Genomic DNA, 6,753 nt, shown 5'->3' on the forward strand with positions numbered 1-6,753 from the left:
CATTTTACAAAACGCATGGGCATACCTTGGCAAATAATAGTCTAAAGCACTCATATTTTCATTCTATATTGATCAACTTTTGCACACAGCTTCACAAGACCTGGTGCTAGGGCTCAGTCGTGTTTCTAAGGGATATCAAGTGACCTAGAGGGCTGAAATGTGATCAGTTCAGGGATGCTTGTAATCCGGCAGAAAGAAAAAACTATATTCTAGCCTCTGTAGCTCTTTCATCGTACATCACACAGTTATTGTGACTGCTTCCTACAAAAGCTACAGGTTCTCAGCTTTCTATAGAGGTCCAGCACTTGATGGTTGACCCCAAAAGAGGTGGGAATAATGCCCTTGTAAATAGGCACAGTGCAATTTCAGGCAAAAACTTGAATTTTTTACTGAGAACTATTAAAAAGGGTATGAATAATTCTGGACATGGCATTTTTCAAAATGTTAAAAAAGATGAACACTTTTTTTAATTCCATGTTTCTCCTCCCACATTGTCTTTTGCCATTGTCTAAACTTTTGGCATGTGACTGTCATTTTCAGTCAGAACAAACATATTGATCAAGAGAAAATCAGCATTAAATCAATATTTGCCAGGGGTATGACTAATTTTGTTCTTAACTGTAGATATGCATGTTTACTATAAACAAACCATTTTAACTGTGTGTAAACATGATTTACAGATGAGAATCAATGTAGGAATAATGCTTTACAAAAGAAGAATACAGCATTTAATAATAGTTTACAGATGTTTAATAAATGCTTAACAGTGTGTAGTAGAAGAAAACAGAAACTCTTGCATGGTTGTAGGTGTTTTTATCTGGGCCAAGGTAGTGTAGTGGATAAGGTGCTGGACTAGCATGCAGTAGCCTGAAAAGTTGGGGGCTCGATTCCTGGCTTTCACTGTTGTGTCAATTGCTTTTAATTTAATTGACATGTGTACATCACTTGTCTGCTAAATTAATGAAAGTGAATGTCATCTTTACAACTCTGAAAATGTGTTGCAAGGCATAGAAAGTCCTCATTTCACATAAACTCACAAAATATCATTAACTAACCACTTGTAATTCCTGGGTTAATCATGTATAGTATTAGTAAGTGTTTTATAAAATATGTATCCTCACCCTGTAACGGCGCTAAGTCGGGCACTAAGAAAAAGCAAGTTCAGGCGCCAGGCAGGCCTATCAATCCTGCCACTAAATAATAATTAAACAAAGCTACCGCCAGCCATATCAAATAATATTAAAAATAAACAGACAATAACCAAGGTTTAGGTTTCAAGCCACACGTCTTTACTCCTTACCAAATCAACCAAAAATAGACGTGCATCCGACAACAACACAAATACACACCAGCCGTGCCGGTTATCCACAACAGAAAATAAACAATATAGGCTACAACACAAAAGTCCAAAGTCTCTAGCTCACTCGTCAGTAAGATACCCCAAAAATTATTTTCGATTCGACTCACAGTTTCTGGAGGGGCTGTTTTGGTCTGTCCGGGAAAGGCTAGGCTACTTCGCTCGGCTCGAAAACAACAGACCGGGCCATTGACTTGTGTGTTGTATGTTGCTCGTCTTGGAATCTCCCCAGAGTATTACTCCTTAAGGCTCTCGATACTCCTTTTGGCGCTGGTGCTCTCGCTGCTTTTTGGGCCGCGTTAATTCCGCTTCTCACTTTACTCGATGCTCTCCCCCCCAACTATGCTACTGGCATCTAAACCAAATGCCGGCTTACGGCCACCCTCAATCAGTCTCGCTACAGGTGCTTCTCATTCCAGAGCAAATGAAATGATTAAGGAGCGTCAACTAGAAAATGCAATTCCAGGGAATTACCATTGCATGTGAATGCAAAAAAGCTGCTGTGTATAACATTATATTACTTACAGTATGATTATTCAGATTACATAGTCTTACAGTATTCTTGAAAACCACTTACTTGGTTAGATGTTAGCTTAGAGTATATGACAAGTCAGTAAAAATAAATTGTCAAATCAGTATTGATCAACATTCTTTGTTTTAATACAACAAATATAACAGAATGATACTCAGAATACACTAATGAACACTTACCAATGTAAGCTTGAAGTAAAAATCACAGTTGTGTATATATACAGAACTTGATAATGCCAATCATATTGTAACGTCGGCGCATAAAGACTGTGTTAGCGTTCTCCAGCGAAAGGCATGCTGGGACACGAGGGTGAACATTTGGGGGGTTTATGTCGTTATTCTCCTAAGTTATAAGTGTAATGTTAGCGTCTTTATTGTGACATGTTTCCCTTTTAGTTCTCCCTCGTGTGTGATCCTTTTTGTGTGGGAGGCTGCGTCCTCCCCTGTATGTGTAGTGTGTGTGCGTGCTTGACGTGCCCTGTTTGCATTGTGTTCTGTGTCTTGGTCTTGGTCTATTTGTGTCCCGGCTCTCGTTCCCAGTGAATAAACCTTTTGATTGGACAACTGTGTGGTTAGCTATCAAATCGTTACATTGGTGTCAGAAGCGACCTTCGAACATGGCCTCCGCTCAGCGAGAGAAGCTGGGAGCGGGAGACCTCACCGCTGGGTGGAGGCCCACGCAAGAGGATCCAGAGAGAGCCCTTGTAAGGGCTACTAAAGAGCTCGAGGCCTTCTATCGTTACCGCCGCCGGAGGGGAGGAGCTATCGCCGAGACCTGCCTGCTGCCATGGGAGGAGTTCTGGCCAGATGAAGTGGTCGCGGAGAAGATGACGCTGGCCTGGGCGCTGACTCCACGGCAAGCCGCGACGCGTGAGCAGAGCCGAGGGAGTGCGGCGAGGAAGAGGTTCCTAGACGATGGACGGTTGGCGGAGCCGCTGAGGGCAGCGAACTCACGACGGTGGGGCAGGTTTGACGGAAATGCCCTCTGAACTTTTACAAAAAAACTTTTGGGTGCGTGTGAGAGGCACCGTGCTGTGTGGGCGCCCGTTCTAGTTGGCCTGTTGGCCGGCGCCTTTTGAAAAAGTTTGTGTGTGGAGTTCGATAACACGACCATCTCGGGGGTCGTGCCTTCGCCGAGGCCGCGAAGGAGTGGAACGGGCCGGGAACAGAGCAGTACGGCTCTGCGAGATGGCAACACGAGGAGGGACGCCGAAGACGGTAGCTGCAGCGGGAGAGCTCAGCGCGGTCCGGTTGCTGTGGAGTCGGTGCCTGTCTGTCCCGGTCGGCGACTCGACGGAGCGGAGTGGCGTTGGTGCAGCTTCATCTGGCCCCCCTCGAACCCCGGTACTTGGTACAGTGTCGACGGTTGTAAGGCCACCTAGGGCCCCGTCTGGAGAGGAGGAGTGCCGTGGTGACACGCCGCGGAAAGTGCAGCCTGAGGGCGGCTGCTGAGGGAGCTGGTGACGAGCGGGTCGGCCACGTGGCTGCTAGCACGCCCGAACTGGATTGCTAGCAGCGTGGCGCCCCGTTGAGTGAGCTCCTGCGGCGCGTGCACCCCACGTGAGTTGGCGGAACTGTCGCACTGAACTGAGTGGCGGGCGACGCGCGCCGACGTTAGCATGTGGCTACCTCGTGGGCATTGCCGAGGACGGCAATGGCTTGTTGGGGGAGCTGTGTAACGTCGGCGCATAAAGACTGTGTTAGCGTTCTCCAGCGAAAGGCATGCTGGGACACGAGGGTGAACATTTGGGGGGTTTATGTCGTTATTCTCCTAAGTTATAAGTGTAATGTTAGCGTCTTTATTGTGACATGTTTCCCTTTTAGTTCTCCCTCGTGTGTGATCCTTTTTGTGTGGGAGGCTGCGTCCTCCCCTGTATGTGTAGTGTGTGTGCGTGCTTGACCTGCCCTGTTTGCATTGTGTTCTGTGTCTTGGTCTTGGTCTATTTGTGTCCCGGCTCTCGTTCCCAGTGAATAAACCTTTTGATTGGACAACTGTGTGGTTAGCTATCAAATCGTTACAATATTATCCTAAGACAGATATATTTATCAGTGGTAAATCTGAACTGGCAGCAACAGCTAGAGGCCTCAGTTAATGGTATTAGGTCAAATTTGATGGTGATGTATACACTGAAGAATAAAAGTCAGCCCTTCAGATGATCAGTTTTAGACAGAACTTAGGTTAGAATCTTATTTTTCACACAGCACAGCTCAGGTCTAAAAAGAGAGATCTAACAGCACAGCTATGTTTTACAGTTGTTACAGCACAGGTATGATTCAGAGGTATGAATGATTCACAAGTATACAAGTTACAATGTCTTAGTGTAGATCTCAGATAAGTCTCAGTATGATTAAATGGTATGTGCACAGATATGTTGAGATATGGTCACATGTTTGTAAGAATGTATTGTAGCGATCTCACCCTCAGACAAGATTCACCTTTGGCCAGGACGGCCATTTATTGGAACAGGAAGACTCAAACACAATCAGACAACTACATAGGCCAACACAGGGGTAGTCTCAGCCGCACATGCAACACACAACAAGGGTTCACGACACACATCAACAAGAGGATAAGCACATGAGGTACAACCAAAGAGACTAACACGCTAACAAATACACAACATGGTAAACGTAACTACAACTATTATAACCGACATTACACATTCTAGCATTCACTCGCACTGCATTCTGGGAGACACTCATTCAACGTTAAACATGTACATCCACCGACGCTACATAACCCCCTCCCGAGCCATTGTCGTCCCCAGCAATGACAGCTCAGCTCACCGCTCGCGGCTGCGTCGGTGTCAGTCCCAGTGCTTAGTCCAAGTGACCGGAAAGCCTCCGGCTGCACGATAACCCCTCCCGACTGGAAGGGCTCTCGGCTGCCTCTGTCACGTCAGTTCTCCCCCGAACAAGACCCTCCCAGCAGGCTCGGGACACACAGGAACTCACACAAAACATGAAAAACATTGCGCAGACTTGTGTCGAACGTGCGCACTTCAAACTTCAAACAGTCCACAAGACGATAGCTCCCAAGGTCGATGTTACCCTCTTGGTCACTAGCTGGAGCACCGCAAGCTCCCGAACTAGCAGCTATGACTCCATCACACTCTCGACCGGCAGCTGATGCTCTGGAAGTTCTTCAGTAGCTGGCGGTGTAAACCCGACCGCTGTGGTCGTGTTCCAAGGTCGTCAGAGAGTTTGCGCTCTCTATGGATGAGATGGTTATGGTTATGGTTATGGATATGGATTTAGCAGACGCCTTTGTCCAAAGCGACACATACAAAACAACATAATAATATTTAAAATTGAACAGGGAACAGATTAGAATGTAGGTCAAATATAGTAAGGAGAATAGTTATAGTACACAATAGTATCAATTCAATCAATAGCCTAATAAAAAAGCAATGAAAAAAAAAGGGGAAAGGCAATGATAAACAATAATGTCCATTCAATCAATAATATAAAAACAATGACATGCTAAGACTACATTAAGGAGAATATCAATAATAAACAATAATGTCAAATTAATTAACAGCCCAATTAAAATAAAACAACATTATACAAACCATAACACATAAGCGCTTAAACAACTAAGTATATGTTGAATAGGAATGTCTTTAGACCCCTCTTAAACGACCCAAAACTACCACAGGAACGGAGAGCATTGGGCAATTCATTCCACCAACATGGAACCACTGAAGAAAAGAGTCTGGAATTAGACCCAGTTTTCATGACTGGTCGACACAACATGCGCTCACCAGAAGACCGCAGTGGGCGGTTGGGGATGTAAGGCTTGATTATTGAATTAAAATAACTAGGAGCAGATCTAGTTAGTGTCCTATAGGCCAAAGTGAGAGATTTAAATTTAATTCTGGCTACTATAGGGAGCCAATGGAGAGTAACTAGGAGAGGAGTTACATGTGTCCTCTTTGGCTGATTGAAGACCAGGCGTGCTCCAGCATTCTGAATCAGCTGTAATGATCTTGTTACACAAGCGGGTAAGCCAGCTAATAGTGAATTACAATAGTCCAGCTTAGAGATGACCATGGTCTGAACAAGAAGTTGTGTGGAATCTTGTGTCAGATAAGGTCTGATCTTCCTAATGTTGTAAAGCATAAACCGACATGATTTTGCGGGGATTTTGGGGTCAGTGAAGTTGAGTCAAGCTGGATGTTAATCTGTTGGGGAATAGCTGTTTTAGCTGGAAACACCAAAAACTCTGTTTTTGAGAGATTAAGCTGAAGGTGCCGATCTTTCATCCAGGCTGAAATATCCTTAAGGCATGCAGAAATCCGGTGGGAAACACTAGAGTCATCAGGTGGGAAAGACAGGTAAAGTTGAGTGTCGTCTGCATAACAGTGATAGTCAAATCCATGGGAGCGAATGGTATCACCTAAGGAAGTGGTGTAAATAGAGAAAAGCAAGGGTCCTAATACTGATCCCTGAGGCACACCTGTGGTGAGGTCATGAGACTTAGATACCTGTCCCTGCCAAGACATGTTGAAAGAACGCCCTTTAAGGTAAGATTCAAACCAGTCAAGAGCTTTTCCAGAAATTCCCAGTTCAGATAGTATAGATAGGAGAATGTCATGGTTAACAGTATCAAAGGCTGCAGATAAATCTAGTAGAATTAATACTGATGACTGAGCAGAGGACTTAGCTACTCTCAATGCTTCAGTCACAGACAGAAGAGCAGTTTCAGTAGAATGACCACTCTTGAAACCAGACTGCATAGGGTCTAGTAGATTATTCTGATGAAGAAAGTCACAAACTTGCTTGAAGACCACTTTCTCCAAAACCTTTGACAAGAAAGGAAGGAGGAAGAATGAAGATCCTCGGATGACGGCAGCTTCGACATC

The sequence above is a fragment of the Alosa pseudoharengus genome, unplaced genomic scaffold (assembly GCF_046254945.1).
Source record: "Alosa pseudoharengus isolate Yale_2024_CS ecotype anadromous, Long Island Sound unplaced genomic scaffold, YU_APseudo_1.1 YU_APseudo_1.1_scf_17, whole genome shotgun sequence".
In the NCBI taxonomy this organism is placed as follows: domain Eukaryota; kingdom Metazoa; phylum Chordata; class Actinopteri; order Clupeiformes; family Clupeidae; genus Alosa; species Alosa pseudoharengus.